At 42.4% G+C, this 13,848-nt stretch overlaps 1 long non-coding RNA gene across 1 annotated transcript; it reads left to right on the forward strand.

Moving 5' to 3' along the window:
• The first annotated feature begins 1,400 nt into the window (after positions 1-1,400).
• LOC121232814 lies at positions 1,401-12,449 on the forward strand. The gene is made up of 3 exons (XR_005931704.1): positions 1,401-1,656; positions 11,146-11,151; positions 12,438-12,449. It is a non-coding gene; the product is annotated as an uncharacterized LOC121232814 (long non-coding RNA).
• Positions 12,450-13,848: the final 1,399 nt, after the last annotated feature.

Genomic DNA, 13,848 nt, shown 5'->3' on the forward strand with positions numbered 1-13,848 from the left:
TTCTGCAGACCCTGGAGAGGGAGTACCAGGTGATTGGGGTGGGGGGGGTGGGGGACGGCAGCGGCACGGCAGCGGTCCCGGCCGCGCAGAGGCCGCGGGAGGCCGCGGGAGGCAGCGGCGGGACGGCCGCGGCAGGCAGCGGTGGAGGTAATGAGGGATATAAATCCGGCTCTTTTTCAGAGTCCACCCTGCCTGATGCAAAAGAATTATTATCAGAATCAGAATCCTGCTCGTTAGCGGCCTCCTTACAAACTGCCTCCTCAAAAGCAGTATCAGGCTGTACCCGCCTGCAAAACTTGTTGCAAGGCCGCCACTATCAGACGCGCTTCCCGTTGTTGCTCTCTCTCCAGTACATGGCGTATCATGTTGCCTAGCGACGAACCCGCTGGCAAATGAGAGACAAGCGCTGCGCTCTGTGGGTTAGCTTGAGCCCTAGCACATTCAAGCACAATCGCCTCTTTAGCCGCCTCCGGAAGGTTTGCCGCTGGCACAGCAAGCTGAAGCCGATCTAAAAAGGCAGTAAACCTCTCGGCAATCCCCTGCCGAACTTTCACGCAAGGGGGGTCCGCTCTATCCAAGGCCGCGACACGCCTAAGTGCGGCCAAGGCAGTTGTTGCAACTGCCGTAAAGTGACGTCCACACATGCCCTGTGCCTGCGCCTGAGGCGTTGCAGACTGTCCCTCCGAACCACCCGCCGCAACTCCTCCCATGGATAGTCCCGAATCTCTCCCCAATTTGGGGGGCTCAAAACTTAGCTAGGAGACCCAATGTCTCCCCGGCGCAGCATCCATTGGATGGATTCGCCCGTGGGGCCCTTCCTAATTGAACCGCGGGCACCCACCTCATCGGCTAACACCTTTAATACCTTAATCGCTTGCGCAAGCTCCATCGTCGCCTATGCGACCGATCACGTCGGGGTCACCACTATGTAGCGTTGCTACATATCAAGGTGCCGCGATTAGATCACTGGTTGGCCCAGACCAGGGAAGAGACAGATAACACACAGGGTGTGAGCATCAACTTCGTCTTTTATTGCGCAGTTAATTCCTTTTATACTAACAATGGTAGGTGGGATCACTGATATGTCATAGGGAGGCGACAACTAGCCTTCTACCTTTCCGTGACATCGCGAGATCTTCCGAACGCCATACCCTACAACTAGGATTACTTGTGTTTTGGAGGAAACATATCCCAGAACACTATCCTGGGCCTTGAAAAGCAGGTCTTGTGGTGACATGGCACCCCAGAGAGAATTGAGTCGGACAACGGGACTCATTTCCGAAACAACCTCATAGACACCTGGGCCAAAGAGCATGGCATTGAGTGGGTATATCACATCCCCTATCATGCACCAGCCTCCGGGAAAATCAAACAATACAATGGACTGCTAAAGACTACATTGAGAGCAATGGGGGGTGGAACCTTCAAACATTGGGATATACATTTAGCAAAAGTCACCTGGTTAGTCAACAGCAGAAGATCTGCCAATTGGAGTGGTCCTGCCCAGTCAGAACTTTTACTTACTGTAGAAGGGGATAAAGTCCCTGTAGTGCACATAAAAAACATGTTAGGGAAGACAGTGTGGGTTAGTCCTGCCTCAGGCAAGGGCAAACCCGTTCCTGGGATTGCTTTTGCTCAAGGTCCTGGGTGCACTTGGTAGGCAATGCAGAAAGTTGGCAAATTCCAATGTGTGCCTCAAGGGGATTTGATTTTAGGTGAGAATAGCCAGAATTTAAACTGGATGATGTTAGTTGCTATATAACCCTGCTACTGTATGCTATCATTACTATAATTGTTATATGCTATATCCATAGTACTACAGCAAGAATCACTTAGATCAAGCAAGAATGAACTTTGATAAAACTGAGTGAAGCGCAGTAGTGATGGAACCAGAACTGACTCCAGCATGCAACAATCCAACGGTGCACACCATCCTCCTGCTGCCCCCAAGGTCACCCGTTTGCCATGCCACACCAAAGCCCAACCCTGCTCTGCCAACTGAGCAGACTTCGTGCCATCCCTCCTGCCCAGAAAGACTGGTATGACAGATGGAGCCCAGAGTCGGGAACCAAATGAACTCTACATTTTATGGACACGACCCATAAACTAAAGGAATTATATCTGTATGTGTGTATACATATATACACATATATATAATTGTTTATATATCTGAAAGGGATGGAAAAGGTGATGATGACTGACTGGGATGTAACTAAAGGTATGTGAACTGAGCATGACATCAATGGTATAGAATAAGGGGTGGATACTGTCCTGGTTTCAGCTGGAGTAGAGTTAATTGTCTTCCTAGTAGCTGGTACAGTGCTATGTTTTTGAATTAGGTATGAGAAGAATGTTGATAACACACTGATGTTTTCAGTTGTTGCTAAGTAGTGTTTAGACTAAAGTCAAGCATTTTTCAGCTTCTCATGCCCAGCCAGCGAGAAAGCTGGAGGGGCACAAGAAGTTGGGAGGGGACACAGCCAGGGCAGCTCACCCAAACTGACCACCGGGGTATTCAATACCATGTGACGTCACATCTAGTATATAAAGTGGGGCGAGTGGGGGCGGGGGGATCGCCTCTCGGGGATTAACTGGGTGTCGATTGGCGGGTGGTGAGCAATTGCACTGTGCATCACTTGTATATTCCAGTCCTTTTAGTATTGCTGTTGTCATTTTGTTAGTGTTATCATTATCATTATTAGTTTCTTCTTTTCTGTTCTATTAAACCGTTCTTATCTCAACCCACGAGTTTTACTTCTTTTCCTGATTTTCTCCCCTATCGCACTGGGTGGGGGGGGGAGTGAGTGAGCGGCTGCATGGTGCTTAGTTGCTGGCTGGGGTTAAACTGCGACAGGGGGTTACAAAAGCAACCCAGTCTTGGATTGCCTTGAGGCCCTCTCTCTCTGCAGAGAGGACTCACGGGGAGCTGTGTAGACAGCTTAGCCCTGGGCTGTCTGATAAACCCTAAACTAAACAGCGCGGTGGCTGCACCATTCAAAGAACCAAAACCTGAACTGAGCCTTGAAATCCCTTAACAAATCGTATGCCCTGACTCTCAATCCAACCACTATTCAGTTGCCTGAGGAAGCAAGGTAAAGAAAAGCTGGAGGGTTTCAGCTTCAGTTTCAAACAACAACCTTGTGTAGTCAAACAATCACAGACCAGCAAAAGAAAGAAAGATAAGGGGAAACTCCACTCAGATATACATAATCCACTCAGGCATAGTCATACACACCTTTCCGCAAGTCAGGGGATAAAAACCCTAAGATTCAGGTTGGAAATCGGGGAGTCACTTCTCCAACTATACAGTTGGCTTGTGAAGGAGACCCTTCCCCCCCTTGATCGGAACGCCGGTCAAGGTAGCTTCCCTGGGACTGAGAGCCCTTACCTAGAGGGGTAAGTGAATATTGTTTATGCTTCAAGTTTGTAAACACGTGTGTGCTTGTGGTTGTAATAGTGTACTACTCTCGCCTTAAAAATTGCCATAGTGCATTCCTCCATTGTATCTGTAAAACCTGCAATAGTGGCATGTTAAGTCTGTAAGTGAAGTTCAAGTTGTTTGCTTGAACCTTGCAGTTAAGTCTCTTTCCACCACACAGCTGAAGGGTAGATATGCCTCTGAGCTTGATGGTAAAAGTTGTAAGCAATTTGGGCCAGGGACAGCCTTTTTGTTCTGCATGCAGACAGTGCTTACCACAGTGATATCCATCTTCCACTGGTTATGGACATCAACAGCAAGCAAATAAAGCTCTGCAGGAAGCACCAGAATTTTCTCTCCCATCAGCTTAGAGAAATATGTATCATTACCTATCACCCTGAACAAAGTCATAAGGCTTTTCAGCCCTACCTCCTCCTGGTGTCCCAGGCCTGAATAGGTCTTTAGCATTGATATAATAATAATGAAGATAGCTGTTGCTAGTGAAGATGATTCCAGAAATAGGCTTTGGAGTGGTATGGGGTAAATTCCTGTCTCCCTAAAAGATGTCCAAGGATCCTCTGTTTTTCCAAGCCAGGGATGAGTGTCTGGCACCAACTGTCTACAGTGGGAGTCCCCACTGCTGCAGTAGTCTCAATGCTGGGTTTGCATATGGCATCTACCTGCTATGCTGCAGAGCCAATAATACAGGCTACTGTAGCAAAAGTGCAAAGAAGAGCAGTGAAGGAGTTAAGCAAAATGAAAGTGAATTTCTAATTTCTGATATTGGCCTCTCATACTGCTACAGTCACAAATTATATGAATTGTCAGCAAGATGGTAACTGATAACACAAAAGGCTCAGAAGTGCCAGTTTTAAATTGAAAATCTATTTTCAACTACAATTCACAGCTTCATTAGTCACTTTGGCATAAAAAGTAGTACTGTACTGATGGAAATTTGTGAATGCTCAAGATTAAGAGCAACACAGGAAGCTCAGAGAATAACAAACGGAGAGATGAATCTTGAGAGTTGGAGTAATATGAATTAGATGCAATTTAATGTAGAAAGTGTAGAGTCTAACTTAGGGACTACTAATAAGATTTTTTTCCCCCTAAAATGTGGGACTCAGTAAGTTATGAACATGTTAGTCATTGGATGACTAGAAGCCATCAGTGTTGATATAGCCATTGCAAAAACACAGGTGAGGTATTTCCACTTGAGGTTATTCCTCTCATCTGCAGTCCAGGGGCACCTCATCTGCAGTCTGGTTCTGCACTGACTTACTTTGCTTTTCAGTGGTACAAATTCATTGATTTCAACTAAGTTGTATTGAGGGAAGAGACTGGAGAGTATGTCATAGCATGTTAATCCCTGGTAGATACTTTTTTGAGAATGGGTAGGATCTCATGTAAATAAGCCATTTTAGGAATAAACAGGGAAGAAGGCTGCTTTATAAAGGGGAATAACTACTCCAATATCTATGAGACTTTCTATCTGGGTGAGCCGAAATGAGGACATCCTTCACTGCACCTCTGTGAACTAAAGGAAAACCTTTCCTGCTTATTGCACTACCTCAAACTTCCTCAGTGTTGCAAAAAGGAAACATCCATCTGTACATTTTCTGCTTTGCTCCTCGTACTCCTCCAAGGCAAAACTATACTTTTATAATGTCTGAAAAGCTTTTAATGTACCATCTTCATTAAATTTCTCTCTTCCTTTCATCTGAGTTTGCTGAATGGGATCCTATGTTAAAATATTATGTATTAAATTTTTGCTCTGTGTCCTGGTTTTGTCTGGGATAGAGTTAATTTTCTTTCTAGTAGCTGGTATAGTGTTATGTCTTGGATTCAGCATGAGAAGAATGTTGATAACACACTGATGTTTTCAGTTGTTGCTAAGTAGTGTTTAGACTAAGTCAAGGATTTTTCAGCTTCTCATGCCCAGCCAGCAAGAAGGCTGGAGAGGCACAAGAAGTTGGGACGGGACACAGCCACAGCCAGAACAGCTGACCCAAACTAGCCAAAGGAATATTCCATACCATGTGATGTCATGCCTAGTATATAAACTGGGGGCAGTTGGCCTGGAGGGGGGATCGCTGCTCGGGAACTAACTGGGCGTCGGTCAGCAAGTGGTGAGCAATTGCATTGTGCATCATTTGTTTTGTATATTCCAATTCTTTTATTATCATTATTGTCATATTATTATTATTATTTTATTATTTTTATTATCATCATCATTGTCATTATTATCATTTTCTTCTTTTCTGTCTTATTAAACTGTCTTTATCTCAACCCACAGGTTTTAATTTTTTTTTGATTCTCTCCCCCATCCCACTGGGCGGGGGGGAAGTGAGTGAGCAGCTGCATGGTGTTTAGTTGCTGGCTGGGGTTAAACTATGACAAGGAATTAATTTCCTTTGCAGTTTATTAGGGCTATGGCTGTGTGAGACTGGAAGTGTGGAAAATTTCCTGTGCATTGTTTCTACATAAAGACAGAACTCTTCTAGTGGCTGCCTAATAAATGGCACACTAGTTTCACATTACCTACTATACCAGTATAATACACATATCCATACTTAGGTATATACATTAGGCATGCATAGATTGACAGTACTTGCAAATGTTTCTTATTGTGAGGCTCTGTGAAGTGAATTTTTTATAGACTAGCATTGTCATTTTTAACTGAGTATATAAACTCTAGTTTATATGCTAATATCTGAGCTTAAAGGCAAATATTAAGGGAGATCACTTGTGGTGGGTTGACCCTGGCTGGGTGCCAGGTGCCCACCAAAGCCGCTCTATCACTCCCCCTTCTCAGCTGGACAGGGGGGAGAAAATATAACAAAGGGCTGGTGGGTCAAGATAAGGACAGTTTAATAAAGTGAAAGCAAAGGTCGCGTGCGAAAGCAAAGAAAAAACAAATTATATTATTCTCTACTTCCCATCGGCAGGCGATGTCTAGCCACTTCCTGGGAAGCAGGGCTTCAGTACGCGTGGTGGTTGCTCCAGAAGACAAAAATGCCCCCCTTCTGTCTCCCTTTACTTAGCTTTTATATCTGAGCTGACGTCATATGGTATGGAATATCTGTTTGGTTAGTTTAGGTCAGCTGTCCTGGTTATGTCCCCTCCCAAGATCTTGCTCAGCCCCAGCCTGCCATTGAGGGGGGGCAAAAATGTTGGAGAGACAGCCTTGGTGCTGTGCCAGCGCTGCTCAGCAGTAGCCAAAACACTGGTGTGTTATCAACACCTTTCTAGCTACTGATGCAGAGCACAGCTCTATAAGGGCTGCTATGGGGAGTATTAACTCCATCTCAGCCAGACCCAATACATCACTTTACCAGAATAATCATGTAAACATATTCTGTGAGAACCAGAAAGAATATCTTTCATGCCACTATCACTAGAAAGGCATTATACTACTCTATATATTTGCTATTTCTCCATGAAGCACTTTTAGATCTTTTGTTATTAATTTAGATGACATGTAAATCAGACACACGGTCCTAATTTAAATCACACTTTTAAGCAGCATGTAGTTATATAATTATCCTTTCAATTACTGTTATTAGCCTATTTGTGTAATTATCAATCTGTAAATTTTGCACAATTCTAAATAAAGTATATACTAAGCAATATCAGGAAGGATCAGTATTACCCTGAGCTGTTAAAACTTTGAGAAACCTTAAGGGGAAGGTGTCTAAACTCCAGAATGCCAGTTGTCTACCCTCCCCCCCAACTCACTTTAAACCAATAAATAACAAAATTTACCTTAAAAAATCTGCTAGAAATGAGGAAGCAATGATATGTTATTAATAGTAGGTAGTTTAGAATTTTTAAGAGAGTGTCAGTTCTGCTGTGCTGTGGCAAGTGCAAGGGCCTTATAACATGGCTTTCCATTGAAGGAGAAACCATAGTTTGTTTTATTTACACCACTCTAATCCTGGCATGAAGAAAGTCACAAACAGCATGCATGCAGTCCCTTTCTTCAGGAATCTCAGAGCCACTTGTCTTGATTTTTAGGAAGTTCTTTGCCTCAGTATTTGACACATTTTAGAAAGCTGAAGGCAAACCCCCCAAATCCTGCATTGCTTGCTATGGTTTTCCAAAAGAAGCTGTATCAGAAGACCAATGTACTAAAACATTTCTTCCAACCCTGGCCTCACAAAACCTGACAAAAATACTTTATAAAAATGATTGTTAGGATCATTAAAATAATAAGAGTTCTCCAAATTCTCATTTGTTTGTCACTTTCTAAAAATCACTTTTTTGCTTTCATAGGTCAAGGATGATAAAAAAGACACAAAATGTAAAAAAACCATCAGATCATACTTTAGGCTTTGTCTTTTATCAGCATATAACTTTCTCCAATTCTGTTGTCACTCTTCTTCAGTAATTTCTTTCAGACTTAATTTTTTTTTCCACTTCTTATAGGCATGACAGCCATCTTCTAGTCAAATCCCTCCTTCCAATACACACTGTCAGTGAGGTACTTCCCAGATACTCTACAGTTATTTACATTATCTTAAAAATGAGGTGTTAAAAAAGAAGAAAAGGACAGTGAAATCGAGTATTTCTTAATCTAGTTTCCAAGAAAAAAAAAATATTGATAGACTCTGAGGAATATTTTACTGGGTTCCCTCTGCTCAACTTTCTGGTAATGCTACAGAGTAGACAGGAAGCTCATCTGATGAAGGTAATACATCTGTCCTGGATTAGTTTTTCTTTTTTAAGCTTCATAGCATCAGAAGACATCTATCTCACGATAACAACTTCTTTAATTTGGAAAAAAAAAAAAAAGATAGTGGTATAAATACAGAAAGTCCAACAGAAATACAATCACAAATTTAAACAAACCTGGTTTTGGCTCAAAATCCTTAAACTTTGGAAAAAAACTAAATAATAAAAAAGGGATCATTGTTAGCAAGCTTTTCTAACAGACATACTTTGAAAAGTCTAGGCCTTCTATTATTTAGTGTATCATATATAACCTCCATAGTAACTTCTCTTTTTTTACCTTTTTACTGGTAGAATTATGTTTACCATCTTTTTTATTTGACTTTGCATGCAAAAAGCAGAAAGACAAGTAAAAGCACATCCATTTTTGCTTTATATTGCAACATAATTCTTGTATGAGTTACAAATAAGTTGCACTTATCATTCTTATCATGTACTTACCATCATGCTTTGGAAAGGAGTGATTTAGGGCTGTTTTGATAAGCCAGGCAACATCAGTACACAGATAATTATAGTCATTCTTTCATGTAATCTCTCTAGAAAATGCCATATTTTTATCAGACTTCATTCTGTGATTTCTCCCATAGCAGAAAATATAAATCTTTCTATTCAGCTATGTCAGACTGTTGAAAGTTTTCTATTTTCTTACTGTTATGATTGACAAGTCTATTTTTAGGCCATTCTAAAGATGCTTAATGTAATTGACCGTCATGGATGCACTTCTGTTTTAACTAACTGAACTTTGGTGCAGGCAGATGCTCAGCAAGTAGGCCTAACCAAAGTTAATCCTATTGTGTGAGGCTATCAGTGAGAACTCAGTACCAAACCCCAAAAAACGGTTTGGCTGGAGACTGGGCTGGTAAGTGGCCAAAACTGTATAAACACAGCAGAAAATCTGACTACAAATCAACAACTTTACACTGTAAATATCTGCAGCCATCAGGATCCATTGAGCTCTCCCTCCATAGCAGCTGGCTGCGTGGCAGTGATCTCCCCTTGAGTAGGGACGCCTCTCAAGGTTACCCCTCAAGGCTGAGAGATCCCTTACATGACACCAGACATCAATGGGTTGGTAAGTGACATTTTCTGCATGCTGTCACGACCCAGACTGGACAGACCAGGGAGTCGTGTTTAATTCGAAATTCCCTCGGGCTAAATTAAGGTGAAACGACACCAAACGATCAGTTAAAGATTTTATTCATGACAGAAGCAAACTGATCTGGGGAGGCATGGTAGTAGGTGGCAGGGTTTCTCACAACAGGAATTGGCATAAGACTACTTCTGTAAACTGTGTAACCATATACATCAATTCAGGGAATAAGGAGATCCCTTCTGTTGAGTCACGAGGTTCAGAGCAGACCCCCTTGCTTTCCAGACTCCTCCTCAGAGAAGGGTCTAGGGGCGGCTGGATCCACTCTTAGTCTCAGACTTGGTCAACGGTTTATATCTTGAAACGGATGAGGTGTAGGGATTGTGGAAAAGGAAAAGGACAGAGAGAGAGAGAAAGGAAGAGAGAAAGATTTCACCGGTCCTGGGCCCAGCGTTGGTTCAGTCAGCCGAGGGGTCCAGTCCCGGTGGGCTTGCGCACCTGGGGCTTCAGTTTTTGTCCTTTTATCATCTCCTTGCCCCTCCTTCGGGCGGGCACCCAAACTCGTCAGGCTAATGAGCAGTTTGTGAGCCTTTGGGCTTGGGGGTCATTTGTGGAGTAACTTCTCCTTCCCTGCAGACACTGCCATTGTTTGATCTTTGTATCAGAATAGCTTATCAGAACAGGGAGCTGTGCACCCTCCAGCACGCCCTCCCCCTCCTGTTGCTGATGTCTGAGCTGATGGGCTTTTCACCTTGGTTCCTTGCTGTGCAGGGTTTGTCTTTAAGCAGAACTTGCCCCACCAAAATGTTTGAGACATTAACTCTTTCAGTCTCTCACACATGCATGTAGCATTTAAGATACGTGTAGTAAGCTTATGCAATAATCTTTGTATCCCATACTAACTTTAAGTGTAGTAAATAGTAGAGTATTGACCACCAATCCATTTGTACTTATTAAATATTTTACATACCTAAATTTACTAATTAGAACTCAATAAACTAACTAATAGATCAGATCTGTCTGAGTGATCTCTAACTTCTCCTGCGACAGTGACATAATGATATAATAATGAGAAATAGCTCAAGTGTAAAAATTTCAGTACAAAGTTCTCAAAGATGGTGTTATCCAGAACTTCCAAAGAAAACCAAATCTTAAGCAACACCTGAATTCTGTGGGACTGCTGAACAACTTCTTGTGCTTGGAGGCTTCTGCAGTTCTGAAGTTGTTTTAAGCCCAGCTCTGATATTTGTCTTACTTCCTAGTGGTGCAGTCCCCCTTGATTGACTTGGCAACTCATGCCATACTAAAGGCCAACGATATTTCCACTTGTTGTGGTTTAACCCCAGCCAGCAACTAAGCACCACGCAGCCGCTCACTCACTCCCCAGTTCCTAAACTAGATGAGATGTCACATGGTATGGAATATTCCTTTGGCTAGTTTGGGTCAGCTGTTCTGGCTGTGTCCCGTCCCAACTTCTTGTGCCTCTCCAGCCTTCTTGCTGGCTGGGCATGAGAAGCTGAAAAATCCTTGACTTAGTCTAAACACTACTAGCAACAACTGAAAACATCAGTGTTATCAACATTCTTCACATACTGAACTCAAAACATAGCACTGTACCAGCTACTAGGAAGACAGTTAACTATCCCAGCTGAAACCAGGACACCACTCTGATGACAAAAAGACTAGAAACAAATTGTACTTCAAAAATTAGTGACTGGTATAACAAAAGTGATAAACTAGAAGACTAAACTCTAAGCATCATTTAGAGTGTATTATTTCCTTAACCAAATTTCCCTTAAAGCATTATAAAGATGATAGCATATTTCCATACATTCTGTATGGCATGTCTAAATATTTTGATGGGTTTAATATTTTGTACCAGCTGTGGAAACTAGTTTGCTGCTAGGTGACTGTAAAAGTGAGATTTGGTAAATAATCATTAGAAATCTTATACTAACACTATGATTGAAACAATAGACAAAAGTATAGCCAAGCAATTAACTAGTAGAGGTAGTTACTCCTAAGTTTGGCAGTTCTTGGCTCTTATGACTAGATGTTCCTGTACGCTAGATGAGAACAATGTTGAAACTGACCACATGTGATTGAAGCTGCGTTAAGCTTCAAGATCAAAGAACAAGGACAAGAATAAAGACTTCAAGGACAGCCAGCAAGAACTTCAAATGGGTCGGTGGTCGCAAAAGCAGCCCTTCAACTCAAATGGATCCTTCATTGCACATGATCGGATGTAGGCAGTACTATGATAATCAGTTATAATCATTTTTATGTGTATGTATACTCATCTGATGAATATGCAATTAGTTATTCTATATAACCTGTTAGTGCTAAAACTGTGGCATGCATGCTAGGTGGAACTATCCCCCGTGCATCCAGCGCTGCAATAAAGAATGTCTGCTTTCTAAAACTCCAAAACGAGCCTTAGAGAGTTTCTTCGACCGGCTTTTCGGTATCATTTTGGCACCCCAGATGGGACGAGGCTTCTGAGACTCGATGGACGTGGGATCGCAGGACCTCCAGCCAGCACTGAGATTTCTCGGGGACACCCTTGATCCCCGTTCCCCAGGCTCACAAGCCAAGACCACTGGTAAGACTTTATTTAAAGGCATTCTTTTGATTAACCTGGTTCTGGTATTCTGGTCTGGTACTCTTACCTGTAAGCCTGGCTAAGAGAGGTCAGCAAGGAAGAGATATAAAAGGATCCTTAAAAGTCTAGTATTCTGGTAGAAGTACTTCTCTGGTAAAGGGTATTCGTCTCGCTGGTTGAAGGCAGAGATACCCATTTGGTTTGGTCTCAGTACTTTGATTAAGGCTTTAGTATTTGACTATTGATTTTGGATATGACCTTTTGATCTCTGATTGATTCTGTTTGGTATTTTGACTTAGGCTCTGATATTTGTCTTTCCAATTTCTGATTTTTGTATACTGAAGGTGTTGATAACGGGAACAGGGCAGTCAAGTGAACTCCCTCAAAAATCACCTCTGGGGTGTGTTTTAAAGCACTGGAAACAGCTGGGGGGTGTCCCGGGTGGTAACGTGCGGAGAGAAGATTTGATTCAATATTGTAATCATTGGTGGCCTCTGTGTAAGCTTGACGAAGGAGAAAAGTGGCCCGTGAATGGGACGCTAAATTATAACCCCATGCTATAACTTGTGTTATTTTTGAGACATGAGCAGAAAGAGGATGAAGTGATGTATTGGGATTTGTTCTTTACCTTAAAGAAATCATCCTGAGTGACAAAAGGATTGTGGAATTCATATGCCACCCAGCGATCCTTTTGTGCTATCTTTAGAAAAAGAAGGAAACAAGAAAGGTGACAATAAGCTCAAACAGTGTTGTTCGGCATGTAGCATTGGGCAAAGATGTTTCTATTGTGGACTTACACAGTTGGAAAATAGGAGCTGGGCGCTCTCGGGAAAACCCTGCTCAGACAGCCCATGCTTTTGAAACAATGATTCAGACTCAGGATCTTGATTAGAAAGATATACAAGTAATAACGGATGTATTTTTTGATAGTACAGAAAGAGATATGATCCAGAGGGTTGCTAAAACCTAGGTAGAAGCACAAGTGGCTTCTGGAGTATTACAATGAACAGTGGAACAAAATTTTCCATCTACTGATCCCAAATGAGATCCTAATAATTTGGCTCAGAGAAGACTGCTAGATCAATATCAAAAATGGGTTCTATTCGGAATTAGAAATGCTATGCCTAAGGCAATTAACATGTCTAAATTATATGAAATTAAACAAGATAGAAAAGAGTCTCCCACTGAATTTCGAAGCAGATTAAAAGATGCTGCTAGGAAATATACTAATCTGGATCCTGAGTCTGAAGAAGGAAAAGCTCAATTGGCTCCTTTATTTATAGGACAAACCTCTGATGATATCAGAAGGAAATTACAAAAATTACAAGGAGCAGATTCTTGAGATTGGGGAAAATTATTAGAAGTTGCTTGGGTGGCATATAAAAATAGAGATGAATTACAGAGTAAAATGATGCAAGGTTAGTAGCTGCTCTGGAAGTAGGAGCTGGCATGGGACGAGGCAGAGGAGTTATTCCTCGAGGAAGGGGATGTGGTCGAAGAATGGGACGAGGGAGAGGAACTGGGTTGGGGTCACCAGTGGGATTAAACCAGCCCCTGGGACCGAATGAGTGTGCCTACTGTAAACAAGAAGGACACTGGAAAGGGGAATGTCCCCTGAGACCTACAAGGTCACAGGCGATGCCAGTTTTGGCTGCACAATCTCAGCAAGTTCCCCCTTTCTTGGGAAAGTTGAGTGAAAAGTATCTGACGGGGACCGGAGGGGAGTCTCCCAGCAGAACCTCTGGTTACAGCTAACCTGGGAGAACAGAAAATTGAATTTTGAGTTGACACCGGAACCACCTTTTCAGTTTCAAACACCTTAGAGGGGGAATTAAGTTCTGAAGAAATTAGTGGTGTTGGTGCGACAGGTGAACGAGAGACTAGACCCTTCTTTAAACCTTTGACAATGAAATGAGGAAAGCAATGGGTCACTCGTCGGTTTCTATATTTGCCAAATTCTTCTAAACCCCTGTTAGGGAGAGACCTACTTGAGAAATTGGAAGCAGA

Source organism: Aquila chrysaetos, chromosome W (genome assembly GCF_900496995.4).
Source record: "Aquila chrysaetos chrysaetos chromosome W, bAquChr1.4, whole genome shotgun sequence".
Classification (NCBI taxonomy): Eukaryota; Metazoa; Chordata; class Aves; order Accipitriformes; family Accipitridae; genus Aquila; species Aquila chrysaetos.